Raw genomic sequence first — 14,576 nt, 5'->3', positions numbered from 1 at the left:
TGGTAAGGCTTTGCTGAGGAACAATTATCACGAATAGTAAAACTGAGCTGGGACAGTATTGGCATTCTCGCTCTGTCCCACTCCGTCCTGCATGCAAATGCACACACGTGCACACACACACACACACGCACGCACACGCACACGGAGAGATTATCCTCCAGCATTAGAACCTTCGGGAGCAGAGTAGAGTGACAGAGATTCCCCACGTCACCAGACCTCAGCTTCACTGGCATTAAGGCCTTTCCTGCTCGAGTCTCCACTTTCCTGCCCAGCCTCGTTCCCCGCCACTCACCTGCCACAAGCATCCTGGTTCTCCAACCGATCCTCCAGCTGGTTTTATTTATTCAAAAAGAGCGACTGAGTGCCGGGTGCCCCCCATCTGTGTGCCCGCCTCACCGTGTGCTCATGGCGCTTACCATGCATACTTACGTGATCTGTCCCGGTCTCCACTTGCTGTCCCTGGACCGCATGCCCCTAACACGTGCTGGGTATATCATAGACACTCAATGAATCTAAAGCGAGTGAATAAACGAAGCAGAGAACGAACGCTCCCCTTCTCGTGCCCAAAGTTCACAATTCGCCCGAGAGGACGTTCTGCACTTTTATTTACACTCTAGTCACTAATCCTGAATAACGCTCTGTTCTCAAATCTGTAGGGCTAGGCTTAAGGCTCAGAAAGATCCATATTATGAATCTTTGTGTGGGTCTTCATTAGGGCCTGCTGTAGATTTATATTATACGTCTATGGTATTTAAAGCCTCTCTTTCGACGTTGTTACACTAAAACATGCTGAAGTTAAGTGCCAACAGACACAGTGGGACAGGCATGGGAACAGCCTTCTGGTCTTAATTTTGCGACAAACTAGCCGTGACCGTGGTCAAGGTCATGCTTGACCTTCAAGGACCCATCCTTGCACTTCATGCTCTCGTTCGATCCAAAAGGACTTTGGATGATGTCATTCATCCAAGGATAGTAACCGAACCCCGACTCTGTGGTGGGTCTTGGGTGACCAGGCCGGAGCTCACGGGACGAGGGGGCCGGAGCCACATACACGGAAGACTGTGGTTGTGCTTCATTGTGCTAAGCGGGGTGACACAGACAGATGGGGCTGCTTGAAGGCCTGTCTCAAGGGACGAGGCAGTGTTAGCCGGGGTAGGGGAGGGTGGTGAACTCCTTGGGGAATGCCAAACAATGGTAGAGGGAATGGACAGGTGCAAAACACATTCCAGGAAGGTTGATCCCAGTAGCAGTCACACTGCTCGGGCTTCCGTCAACCTGGCACAACTCTGGGATAGGTGGATACCGGGAGGGACCAGTAAGGGGACCTAGGTTAGGTCCAGGCCTGTCATCGAGAAAGGATGCCTAAGGAAATGGCATTTTTGCTAACATCTGAGGGTAGGCAGGAGCGTGGCATCCAAAGGGCAGGGGGAGGGGAGGGCCTGGGGAGGGCCCATCCAGGGGAGGGCCTGGGGCAGGGATGGCACCAAGACGCTGAGAACCCGTGAGACACCCCCTCACCCTGGCTTCCTGCGATGGGAGCTTCCTTCCCTTATCTGAGCTTCACATTTTCCCATCCCTCCGTGGTTCTCTGCAGTGTGTATGAGCATGTCCCGCCCTAGAAAGCAGAGAGGGGCTTCCAGGGCTTGACAGCCTCGTGTCTGGCCCTGTCCTTGCACACAGAGGCCTGCGCTCAGTACCTGTCCCCCAGGGAGTGACGAGGCTCCTTACCTGAGGCCCCCACACAGCAATGCACCTCAAGTTCTGAAGAATTTCAGAAAAGGCAAAGGCTCTTTTTTTTTTCCAGAGACAGAGAGAGCACAGAGCGCTGGGGAGAGGGGCAGAGAGAGAGAGAAAGAGAGAGAGAGAGAGAGAGAGAGAGAGAGAATCTCAAGCAGGCTCCACTAGAGCCTGATGTGGGGCTCCACCCCAGGATCCTGAGCTGAAATCGAGTCAGATGCTCAATCAGCTGAGCCCCCCAGGAGCCCTCAAAGGCTCATCTCTGGTAGTGCAAACCCCATGCTCTTATTTGGATTTTCACAGGTCAATTTTTCTTAAGGGCAGGGAAGCCACAACAACGTTTTCGAGATTGGAAGAGTGAGTTTTGAATCTGTTTCTCTGGCAGATCTACCTGCTACGGTGAAAACCTCTCCATCCTCCTCAGGGATAAGATGGATAGCATTGCTGGAAGGAATCCTAGGGCTGAGAGTCCTCTGGGGCCCGGCAGGCAGTGTGTTCGCTCACCAGGGGGCCTACCTCTTGCTCATGCGCCTGTGAACCACGCACGTCTTGATTTTCAAAAGTTTTTACAAATGACACGAAATGTGTTTTTACGTGAAAAAAACAAATGCATCCTGTCATCATCCCTTGACATTAAAAGGGTGAGGACACTGTTAGAAACACGACGTGGGGCGCCTGGGTGGCTCAGTCGGTTAAGCATCAACTTGGGCTCAGGTCACGATCTCGCGGTCCATGAGTTCGAGCCCCGCGTCGGGCTCTGTGCTGACGGCTCGGAGCCTGGAGCCTGCTTCGGATTCTGTGTCTCCTTCTCTCTCTGCCCCCTCCCCCACTCACGCTCTGTCTCAAAAATAAACATTTTTTTTTTAATTTTTTTTTTCAACGTTTATTTATTTTTGGGACAGAGAGAGACAGAGCATGAACGGGGGAGGGGCAGAGAGAGAGGGAGACACAGAATCGGAAACAGGCTCCAGGCTCTGAGCCGTCAGCCCAGAGCCCGACGCGGGGCTCGAACTCACGGACCGCGAGATCGTGACCTGGCTGAAGTTGGACGCTTAACCGACTGCGCCACCCAGGCGCCCCAAAAATAAACATTTAAAAAATTTAAAAAAGGGAAGAAAGAAACACTGTGTATTCTGTGTCCTGAAGAGCAGAAGGAGGCAGAAAAATCTGGTTACAACTAGTAAGAAATGCTATGGGAATATACGGTTACGGTAATCAAATTTGCTATGACATTTTACAGTTAACTGGTTTCTGTGTCTTCGTCGTTGACTTCCTCTGTTATGTTTATTATGATTGTAGGAATAAGCATTTAGATAGTCATCAAGGTATATACGACAAAATAAAAAAAAATTGTTATAAAGGAGGTTTCTAATGAAATAAACAAAAAGGCCACTTTCTGCTGGGCCAGGCAGATACACATGTGGGGAGAACTCCAAGGCCAGCCCTTGACTCCAGGCTAGTCCCGAAATTCTGGCCCCAAAGACAAAGCCAGGTTCCGGGGGGCTGGCACCCAAGGTCAGTGAGCCTGTTCATCTGGGAGTCAACAAATAGCCTCTTTAAGTCCCTACCGTGTGCCAGGCATTCTTCCAGGTCCGGAAACTTGGCAGTGGCTAAGATACAGCCATCACTCAACTAGAGGTGGAAGGGGGTACAGAAGTAAGTAACACAGTAATGCGGAAAACTGTTCTGGGGGAACCCACAGGCGCTGGGAGCTCAGAGGAGCCACGCCTCACACAGGCTTAGAGGGTCCAAGAAGGCTTCCGGAAGGAAGTACAGTCCAAGCTGAGGACCCAGGGAGGAGCTGAGCACATCCAGGCAGGAACGGTTGCCGCAATCCGTGACGTAACGGCAGGACAGGAGCTGAGCTGAGGGAAAAGCCGAGGGAGCAGGAAGGAGCTGAGCAGACAGGCAGTGCAGGGGAATCGAGAGTCAACTTTCCAGGGATGTGCAAACCCACCCACACTGCCCACCACAACTGCAGACCATCAAATCGAGGGCACGGAACCTTCCTAACCTTGTTATCACAAACCCTTTCAAGCCATTGTGTTCAATTACATGAAAAAGGCCGGGAGGTTAATACAAGCCCACGGATTGCTGAACAGTTAATGAAATCACAATAAAAGAATTCAATGACCGCGATCAATTATGAACGTAAAATCTGACTCAATAATGGCGAATAATGTCACTGTGTTCATTTCCAAGGGATGAATTGCTCTTTTCCGTTCAACGTTTATTGAGTACCTACTATTTGCCGCCTGTGACATGCTGAGCACCAGGGGTATAAAGATAAATGAGACATACTCTTAGACCTCAGTGGTAAGACAGAAATCACTACAAACAGCTTGGGGAGAAAAGAGCACCTTTTAGCCATGTTTTCTGTTCTCTTCCCTGCTGAGAGCCTATTTCTTTTGTTTTCCTTTCATCGGTCATTGGGCTAGAAATCCTCATTGTCATAGAATTTTATGACCTGACAGGTCCTCAGAGATCGAATGGCCTTTTTTGTTTTCAGACCGTAGGATCCAAAGGTTTCTTGTCAGTGCCTCATGGGCCATCTGTTGATAAATGCCCGGTGGTTCTATGCTCATTCATTCCTCTGACAAGGTATAGAAGACCTACTTATTCTAGCCACAGCACAAGGCATTGAAGATCCGGCAGTGAGCAAAAAATAGAGCTCTGAATGCTCACCGAGGTCCCTGCCTATGTGGCATTCAGAGTCTGTGGGGGGAAGGACATTAATGAAACCGTATCCCCGATGCACACTCATGGCTGTGACGCACGCGTAAAGCAGAGGTACATCTCGCACGAGTGATGGATAAAAACAGGGTCTGACCCTGTCCAAAAGGTTCAGAAAGGCTGCCCAGGGAGGTGGGGCTAGACCAGAGGGCTGAAGGAGGAATGGGCATTAGACGGGTGGGGAAGGCATTCGTGGAGAGGGATGGTGCGTGCAAATGGCTCAAGATGGGAGAAGTTCTGGTGTTTTCTAGAGAAAGGAAGAGAATGATGGATGGAGCTCTGAGAACCAAGTAGGTTGTGGAGCAAAATGAGGCAGGTTTGCGGGGCCCTGTAAGCCCCGTTATGCATTTGGGTCCTCATGCCCAGATCCATGGGAAGCCATGGAAAAGGATGATAGATTGGAGCACTATTGGGCTCCCAATAGATTGGGTCTAGTGAGATGACCGCATGCGAACTTGAAAAGTTCCCTCTGGCCACAGTGTGGAGAATGGGCACCGTGTGGATGTCTGGCTTGGCAAGGGAGCTCTTGGAAGCGGTTCAGGCAAACCACGATGCTGTGTGGACCCAGGAGCCAGTGGTGGAGAGGCAGGTGTGGCAGATACAAACTGCCCCATGACCCCCTAGGGGCAGGAAATACTCCATTTCTTTTTTAAAGACCCAACCATAGTTGCCTTCAAGTGACCACTCGCTTGAAGCGGGGAGTGAGTGACAACGTGGGGCCAGGTTTTATCTGACCGCCATGGTTCCCCATGCTATGTCATGGCACCCCTCCCCCTCCCTGGGGTCTAGTGCTCAGGCAGGAAAAACGGGGCAGGGGTGTCAGAATTTGCTCGCAGCTTGCAGTCTTTTCCCACCTAGAAAAGACTTAGCTGCGTCAATCGCTTGACTCTAACATGAATTTGGACCTACATGACCCCAAATGCCAGCCATCTGTCCTTGTCTAAAAGTCAAAACCGTAAGAAGAGGCACTGACCTTTGGAAACATTTATGTGAACATCTGACCACACACACACACACACACACACAAATAGATTGCTTGCAGCTTAGAGCTCTTCTAGGTTCTAGCTTTTCTGTTGCTATAAACGTTTACAGTTGCTGCCGGAGGAAGGCATTCTCTGTGTGTTTAAAATAAACCCAAACAACCTACCTGCAACTCGGCATGCAGTCTCCTTTCGGCAGCACAGCCACCGGCCCAGTGCGCTGTGGTCTGTGTTTTCCGTCTTGCCCTTCACACACCATTTGGAAGTGGAAAGTTCTGCTGGTGGGATCGCCTCCCCCCACCCCCGCTTGGCCATGCAGAAGAACCTTCACCGTGGCTCCCAAGACGAAGGTGCCGTAGCCTCCAGCATCCGGGTCCTGGTCCCCAGGCATTGCTAGAAGCACAGGGCAAGCCTCTGTCTCCCTTGGACCTTACAAAACCTGTCTCCTTTCCTAAACACCCTCACCTTTCTCCCCTTGACTGTGTAACCCTTATTTCAAACAAAGAGCTGTGCCATTTGAGGCGAGGGTGATTGGGGGGGGCCACCTACCCCACCGTGCCTGAAACAGAAAAGCTGTGACGTCCCCTAGGGCAGGGGAGCCCACAACTCTGAAAACAAAAGCCCAGGGGAAGAGGAAAGAATACAAGAATACCTCTTTTCATTACTGGTGAATGGAAAATGCGTTCCCACTGCAGCAAAAAAAAACAAACAAAAAAACCCCAAAAAACCAAAAACCAAAAACAAAAACCCAAAACAGGGTGCTAATTAATTTATTGGTGAGTCACACTATATCCAGTACTCCCTGGGTCCATAGGGTGCTCATTCCCCCTTCCTTTGAGGAGGATACCTTGAAGGTCAGACAGTTCCCATGGTCACAGAGTCCACAGCCCAGTTGGGAGGACGGGTCCCTGCTGTGCCCACAGCTCTCTTACCCAGAGGGCAGGTATCACCACCTGACCACCCCTCAGGAGAGTCAGGCTGATGGGACCCAAGACGCCCACCGCGAGTGACTGTGCGGGCGTGCCTCAATCCCCAGAGGGCAATGGGCACTGGGATCCAGGCCACGCTCAGCTGCAAAAAGCCATGCACGGGCTAGAGGTGCGAGAGCCTGGGGACCGAGCCTCCTTTTTGAATTCATCCGCTCAGAGACAGTCCGCTTTGTAATCGTCTTCCCCGCAGGGGCACCTTTTTCCATTTCACAGAGAGGCACAGTGGGCGGTAGCAGGGGGCCCTGGGCACTCGACCCAGAAAGCTCTGCTCGAGACTGACCCTGTATACACGGTGAGGGCTAAGCAGGGCAGAGGGTCCCGGAGAGTTAGAATGTTGTAACACAGGATCTTAAAAGACGCAGAGACACTGATGCGAGGACAGAGCACAGAGACGTGGCAGTGAGTCAGAGCCGTAAGGTGGAGGGGAGCTGCTCAGTGGTGACATCAACATGGCCGAGTTACGCTGGAGATGGGGCCTGGGTTGGGAGCAGTGGGTGCCTGTTCCCTGGGGCCGAGGACTGGGGTGCCCGTACGCCCAGAGCTGACAGTGGCCGCCAGCCCCCTGCCAAGTGCTGAGTGGCTCCTGGCAACTCCAGGCCACTACAGGGCTGTTGACATTTCCTTTAACGTCTCTCGAAACCTAGCACTCAGACAACCTAAGGGTTTTCTTGGTCCTAGTGGCCCAAAGGAGCACAGAAGCCAGCGCAGTGTGTGGGAGCGAATGGACCAAAGAGAAGCCCAGAGAAACGCAGCAACTCCCACCATAAGACACAACCGAGAGGCCAGGCCACACCGGCCTCCGTGTCGAGTTGACTTCGCTGTCCGGTCTTAGGTCCCGAACTCCGATGAAGGCTTCTCAACTCTGCTTTCCGTCTCTCCTCCACTCACCGGCCCGCCCTACCACCAGGGTCACGGCTCCGGGAGACGGAGCGGGTATAAGGCACCTGACATACGGAAGAGGTAGGGCTTATGGAATCGTCAAGCTTCTGTTCCTTTTGGTTTTTAATGTTTACTGACTTATTTTGAGAGGGAGGCTAAGAGCTCGAGCTGGGGAGGGGCAGAGAGAGAGAGAGGAAGACAGAGGATCCCACGCAGGCTCCCCACTGTTAGCGAAGGGCTTGATCCTAGGAGCCGTGAGATCGTGACCTGAGCCGAAATCAAAGTCGGACACTCAACCGACGGAGCCACCCAGGAGCAACCTCAAGCTTCTGTTCTAACAGAATTTTCCTTCTAAGAAAAAAAAAATTCCTTCATAGCACTTGTACACAATTGCAATGATTGTTTGTTTATTTGCTTTATGCTCAGCCCCTTCACCAAATAATGAGCTTTAAGAGGACAGGGGGCCCCTTCATTGCATCCCTCAGCTCCACGGTGCTTAACATCTACTTAGGCACAATACGTGTCTAAAGGAACCTTGTTTTCTGCAAAATAACTACCTTGGTCGGCAGTTTCCCCCTAAGCATTTGGGAACAAGGCTTTTAGAATTGTCTTCGGAAAATTAGTTTAGAGGCTTCATAAGAAAAAAAAAAGGCCTCAATGTTTTATGCAAGCAACAGTAAATGGAAACTAGACATACTAATATATACAAAATCAGCTAAAACCCAGCTGTTTAGAGAGATGCTTTTGAGTGGCTGACTCTTGCATTTTTAATTCCCAGGATTTCTACTCTCCTGGCCTCTGCTCATCTGAGTTTGTTAAAGCCAGAGAGCTGACCCCCTGTTGTCGGAGCTGTGTCGGGGTTCACGTGCCTCTGTCATAATGCAAGGAAACTATATTTCCAAATATGCTCATGCATTTTCTCTCTTTCTGATTGCCCACCGGCCATACTTAAAGTCCATACCATGCTTTTGGTCTCGCTCTTGTTGCCAGTTTTCAGACCTCGATTCCAGAGCCGAGGTGTCCACACTTGGTGTGGACCTGCTTGGGCGACAAAGAGAATCCATCAGCCCTGGAGTCTCCAGGCCCTGTCGCCTCCCCTGGGTCACGTGTGCAAGTCTCTGACAGTGCCGTCTGCCCAGGATACTGTGAGGCCAACACGGCAGGGCTCGCCCGAGCAGGGCAGGACCCAGAGAGGCGGCGGGCGTGCACGCGGCTTCCTACAGCTCGGCCCCGGCAGGAGCAGACCCTGCCCAGCTCTGCACCTTGGCGGTCACAGGGCCGACCCCACCGTGAGATACACCAGCGGTGCAGAGAATACTGGCCCGAAAATCAGAGGCTCCGGGGTCTCTTCCCTGGATGCCGACCTTCGCAGTCTGGGCTGTGGACTTCCGCTGCCTCGACATTTGACGTTCCTGGTTCTTCGAGCTTACTTGACCCCCGGAGCATACCCAGTGCCCTCCCCACCACAGGAGCCTCCCTGGCGTCTGCTCTGTTTCCTGGCTCCTGACCCAGCCTTACTGGCGCCCATGCCCCGGCGACGCTGAGCTGGGGGACCTGGCCAGGTGGTGGGAAAACAGCACAGCACACATGACGGAGACCGCAGGCTGTGCAGCCAGGGACAACGCCCCCAACGCCTCCTTGGTGACCTTCACGCCCAACCCGGTCTTCAGACTCATGCCCTGCCTCCCTACAGCCCTGCTTCCTGCTCTGTGACACTAGACTCTGCATAGTTGTTTTGCTTGGTTTTGTTTTAAGTGTATTTTAAGAGACAGAGCAGATGAGGGGCAGAGAGACAGGGTGGGAGAGAATCCCAGGCGGGATCCGTGCTGTCAGCATGGAGCCTGATGTGGGGCTCAGACTCGCAGACCGTGAGATCACGACGTGAGCCAAAACCAAGAGTCGGACGCTTAACCCACTGAGCCACCCACGTGCCCCCGTTTTTTGTTTTGAGAGAGAGAGAGAGGGAGAATCATAAGCAGGCCCCATGCTTAGTACGGAGCCCGACACGGGGCTCGATCCCACGACCCTGGGACCATGACCTGAGCGAAAGTCAAGAGTTGGATGCTCAACCAGCCAGGCATCGAGCCAGCTGCTTTACTCGGGCTGTTTTATTATTTATTCTACAAAACGGGTACGGACATTCCCACTTACCGATGAGGAATCTCTGGCTTCCAAAAGTTAAGTCACTTGCCCCCAAATCACGGGAAGTAGCAGCAAGAAACAATAGCAAACAACATGATTTTGTTGCTAGGATTTTGTGCTAAGATGTATACGTACGTGTAAAACACTTCTCTGTGACTGTAAATAGTGACTAAAAAGGTCAATTGGGCCAACAGCCTAGGAGGGCGAAGAAGTCTCCTCTTGGGAGACAACAGAAGCCTGGAAAAGACACGACAGACATACTCTTGTCTCACAGAAGATCAGAGAGATCTCTGAAGCTCTCCGTGTAGACTGAGCAAAGACAAAGCAAATACTCACCGCAGGAGAGCTTCCATACGCCCCAGTGTGGGCCCATAGTATCGACGCAGATTAAGATCAAGCGATGGGCTCACGGCCCAAGATAACCAGACACAAGAGAGCAAGGCACTGGGAGTCAGACAGTCAACAGGAACAAGAGGCAGCCGATTTAGCTGGCCAAGGACCGTAGACATTGGAGTTGTCAGAGAATACAGACGAGACGAGCTACGTACGAGTGATAAGGGGAATAAATTCAACCACAAAGCTCAATCAGCAAGGGATGATCAGGAATAATAAGAGGGGATGTTAAGAATCAGAATTCGAGATGGGGGCCTGGGTGGCTCAGTCGGTTGAGCGTCCGACTTCGGCTCAGGTCATGATCTTGCGGTTCGTGAGTTTGAGCCCCGCGTCGGGCTCTGTGCTGACAGCTCAGAGCTTGGAGCCTGTTTCAGGTTCTGTCTCCCTCTCTCTGCCCCTCCCCTACTCATGCTCTGTCTCTCTCTCTCTCTGCAAAAATAAATAAACATTTAAAAAGTTAAAAAAAAATCAGAATTCTCGAATGAAAAAAGTGCCATCACAACTGAAATAAAAACTCAGCAAAAGTGTCAAATAGCAGATCAGACAGAGCTGGAGAAAGAGTCAGACGCTAAGGTTTTTACCCAAAGAAATCACCCGGAAGTTAAGGATGTGGAAACTATGAAAGAGATAACAGATACGGAGGAGACATCTAGTTAGAATTCCAGGAGGAAAGAACAGAGAGAAGAAAGAGATAATTTTCTTCTCCCAGGATGGATGGAAAACGTGAATCCACAGATCCAGGGAGCACTCCGTACCCCAACCGGGAAAGACCATTAGAGGGACAGCCTTCAGCAGGGGCAACCAGCGACCTCGGTCTCCCTCTCCTTCGGGCCCCACCCACAGCCTGGCCAGGGGGTGGGGTGGGGTGGGAATTAAGGAAAGGAGGGGGAGCTTGGTCTGATCTTTAACTTCAGCCCCTCCCCACACCCTCTGCCTCCTCCAGGTTTGGGATGGGATGGGAGAGGGGCACAAGACAAGAGGCAAAAGGCCTTTAAGCTTGGAGGTGCCATTCGTGCTCCCACTTGTCTGGCAAAGGGCTTCGGTTTTGAAAGACTTTCGAATCCTTGCTTTTCCCTTGTGTGAGCTGTACTGCTCAGCTAGTCTGTTGTGACCTTTCCTTTAGCTTCTGGACCTACGATGCACCTACAGCCTTGGTTAAAACGTCTCTTGGGTGGGATCCTTCAGGGTGACGTGGGCCTGATTTCCCTCCGCAGGGACATTCCTTCCCCCCCCCCCCCCCCGCTGGTGCCTTCTCTCCCCTCTCCTACCTGGTTCCAGTCTCCCTCTTCAGGAGTACCCCAAACTCCCGGGGACACAGGTCACACACTCTCAAGAGCTGTCTGCCCTGGAAGCGGCATGGGCTGGGCATAGGGGTTGTTTCCCCAGCTCAGTGACTGTTTGGCAGTCTATGACGCCTTGTCTGGGGGCTCCCCTGCCTGGCTTGAGGAGGTGGGGGGCAGGGGCTCAGGGGGAGGCACTGTCTCCGCTCTGCTCTGCCATGGAGAGGGGCCACCGCTCTACTCTGTGCCCGTGAATTCCTTTCAAAGACCTCTCCTCAAGAAAACTCCAGCCCCCTCATTAAGCCTGGGGTCGTGGTTATCGGACCGACCTAGCCGTATTTTAACCACATGGATGAGTCTAGACCTTTCTTTCTTTCTTTTTTTTTTTTAAGTTAATTTATTTATTTAGAGAAAGCAAGAGAGAGGGCAAGCGGGGAAGGGATAGAGGCAGGGGGAGACAGAATCCCAAGCAGGGCTCCGTGCTCTGTCAGTTCAGAGCCCGACACGGGGCTCGAACCCACGAACCGTGACATCATGGCCTGAGTCGAGATCAAGAGTCCGATGCTTAACCGACTGCGCCACCCTTGCACCCCTAGAACTTTCCTTCAGAATACAGAGCTCTCGTCGTTCGTGGTCCTCAGCTTTGAAACTTTCGCCTGGGTTCTGAGACAGGCAGCGCCCTGGTTTGTCGTCGGAAACCGATGCAGACGGTGAAAGAACGGGGCTGAAACACAATTAGTCTGTGTGTGGGGGGCGCGTATTGGGCATTCCTCGCGTCTGGCTTCAGACGCTGACCGTGTCTGCAAGCGGAGGATACACGGCGACCGACAGATGCACACACACTCAGCACTTCCCTTTTTCTGCGTCGGCCTGCCACGTTTTTATGTCTCACCAGAACAGACATGAGTCGCGGGTCCTCCCCTCTCTCTCCCACCTCCACGTCCACAGCGCCTGCTCTCTTCCCCATCCCCAAAGGAAAGGACTCGCCAGCCCCCGCTGCACACAGGCCTGCACGCTCACACACAGGAGGGCGCGCACACGCGGGCGTGGGCACAGGTGCCACGGGGCTGGAAGGACCACGGTGGGTCCCTGCGGGGTCAGCTCCGTTTCCTTGCTCTTTCCCTTCCTTCAACGCTTCTGCTCAGGGCTCGGTGCCACAGGAAAACAACTCCCACCTGACGCCTTTTCCTCCGGAAAATAAGCAAGGCAGCGTATCTAATTATCACTAGGTTGTTTCCTTTCCCAAAGAGAGAACCAGGCAGATAACAGCCTGCCGAGAGCAATCCAAGCGCCTCCTTTGCTAAGTCATTTTCGGTAGCTATTTTTTTCTCTGCCCCTTGGGTGTGCTGAACAGACCCACGGTCTCTTACACACACACTTTAAGGCCAAATGTGTTTCAGGCATCAGAAGTCTGCAGATTTGGGGAAGGTAATATAGTGCAAATATCATATGTAGTGCACCAGCTCCTGGGGTGTAGGACTGTACCCCATAATGAAACTCATTAACGTTTCTGTGGCCAAGACTGTGAACAGCCACCCGAAGCGTCATGAAGAGGGATCCTAATTTGCCTCACCCCATTTCGGGTCAGGTGCCAGCAAATGAGAGAAAGAAGAAATAATAATAACAAGTCCTCAGTCTGGGGACACTGGAATTGTAGATAAGGCCTCCGGAGTTGGTATTCCCAATGTTTTCGACTTGCTCCATAAAAATCGATCATTGCATCTTTGTTCCCCTTTTTGCTCATGTCTTCCTTTGTGCATGCGCTTGGTCTGACGTTGGAATTTTTCCCTTCTCCTTCCCCAATCTTACCATTCTTAAGTGCCTCAGGTATAACCGCCAAACTGATTTTTACTTTGGAGTCTTATAGCTGCAACGCCCTTTGTGCACAGAGAACATTCTGGCACGGAGGGAGGTGGCCTAGACTTGGACCGGAGGCTTCTCACAACAGGTTTCTGTCTCGCACAGCTTTGCAGACACAACCTGAGCGACCTGCAAAAAAATACATAGGGCCTCCGCTGTTTGATGAGCTAACACTAAAAAGGATAGTTAGGTGCTCCAACTCCCTCGCCCCTCATTTATTGGTTAAATCAGTGAAGATTGTCAAACGGTTCCTAAGCAACCGATCTCACAAGACTCCACGCGAACTGCGTTCTGGTTGCAGGTGACTTTCCGAAGTAGCCCGGAGTTACAGCCGACTGTTTAGGCCAGGATCCGAAGTCTTCAAATCACAATCCCGCAGAACGTGATCGGCTGCTTCCAACAGCAAATGCTGATTTGACGCCTCTCGGGTGGCCTCGGCCGTGGATCGTGGCTCCGGGTCTCATGCCATCCACTTAAGAGTTACTAACCTTTTTGTGCAACCAAATAAGCAGCCTCACTCGCAACCGCCGAAAGGTGGAAACCGCCCGGTGTCTGCTGATGTGCTCAGGGGTGCGTGCATACGAGGGAACGTTATTCAGCCTAGAAAAAGGAAGTTCTGGGGCGCCAGGGTGGCTCAGTTGGTTGAGCGTCCAACTTCGGCTCAGGTCATGACCTCGCGGTCCGTGAGTTCGAGCCCCGCGTCAGGCTCTGTGCTGACAGCTCGGAGCCTGGAGCTGTTTCGGAGTCTGTGTCCCCCTCTCTCTCTGCCCCTCCCCCATTCATCCTCTGTCTCTCTCTGTCTCAGAAACAAGTAAACATTAAAAAGAAATTTTTTTTTAAAAAAAGAGGAAATTCTGACACATTCTACAACATGAATGAACCTTCAGGACACGATGCTAAGTGAAACAAACCAGTCACAAAATGACGAATACCGTAGGATGCCTCTTACTTGAGGTCTCTAAAGCACTCAAATCCCCAGAGACAGGAAGTCCGAAGGCAGGTGGCTGCCAGGGGCTGGGGGGAGGGGCGGGAGGCGAGGTGGTTTCACTCGGACAGAGTTGCAGCTTTTCAAGGTGAGAAAGTTCTGGAGATGTGAGAATTTGCACACCAATGAGAATTTGCTTAATGCTAGTGAGCTACACACTTAGAAAGGGTGAAGGTGGTAAAACTTACGTTACTTGTGTGTTACCACAACTAAAAATAAAAACTAAAAAAGAGCTACTGACACAAAAAAAGGAAGAACTTGAGGACATTGCGCTAAATAAACCGGACACAGAAGGACAAATACTGCACGATTGCACTCATCTGAGGGATTTCTGTTTGGGAAGATGAAGGGGTTCTGGAGGTGGATGGTGTATGGCTGCCCAATAAAGCGAATGTATAGGACGCACACTTAAAAATAGATAAAATGGTACAGTTTAGATCCTGTATGTCTACCATGATAAAAAAAAAAAATCATTTCTTCTTTTCTAAGTTGATTTCCCTATTTTGAGAGAGCCAGAGGGCAGGGGAGGGAGGAAGGGGGAGAGAGGGAGAGAGAGAATCCCAAGCAGGCTCCCATAAATCAGCGCAGAGCCCGACGT

The sequence above is a fragment of the Lynx canadensis genome, chromosome A1, assembly GCF_007474595.2.
Source record: "Lynx canadensis isolate LIC74 chromosome A1, mLynCan4.pri.v2, whole genome shotgun sequence".
NCBI classification, from domain to species: Eukaryota; Metazoa; Chordata; class Mammalia; order Carnivora; family Felidae; genus Lynx; species Lynx canadensis.
The sequence above is the reverse complement of the archived record's forward strand: the minus strand, read 5'-3'. Positions refer to the sequence as shown.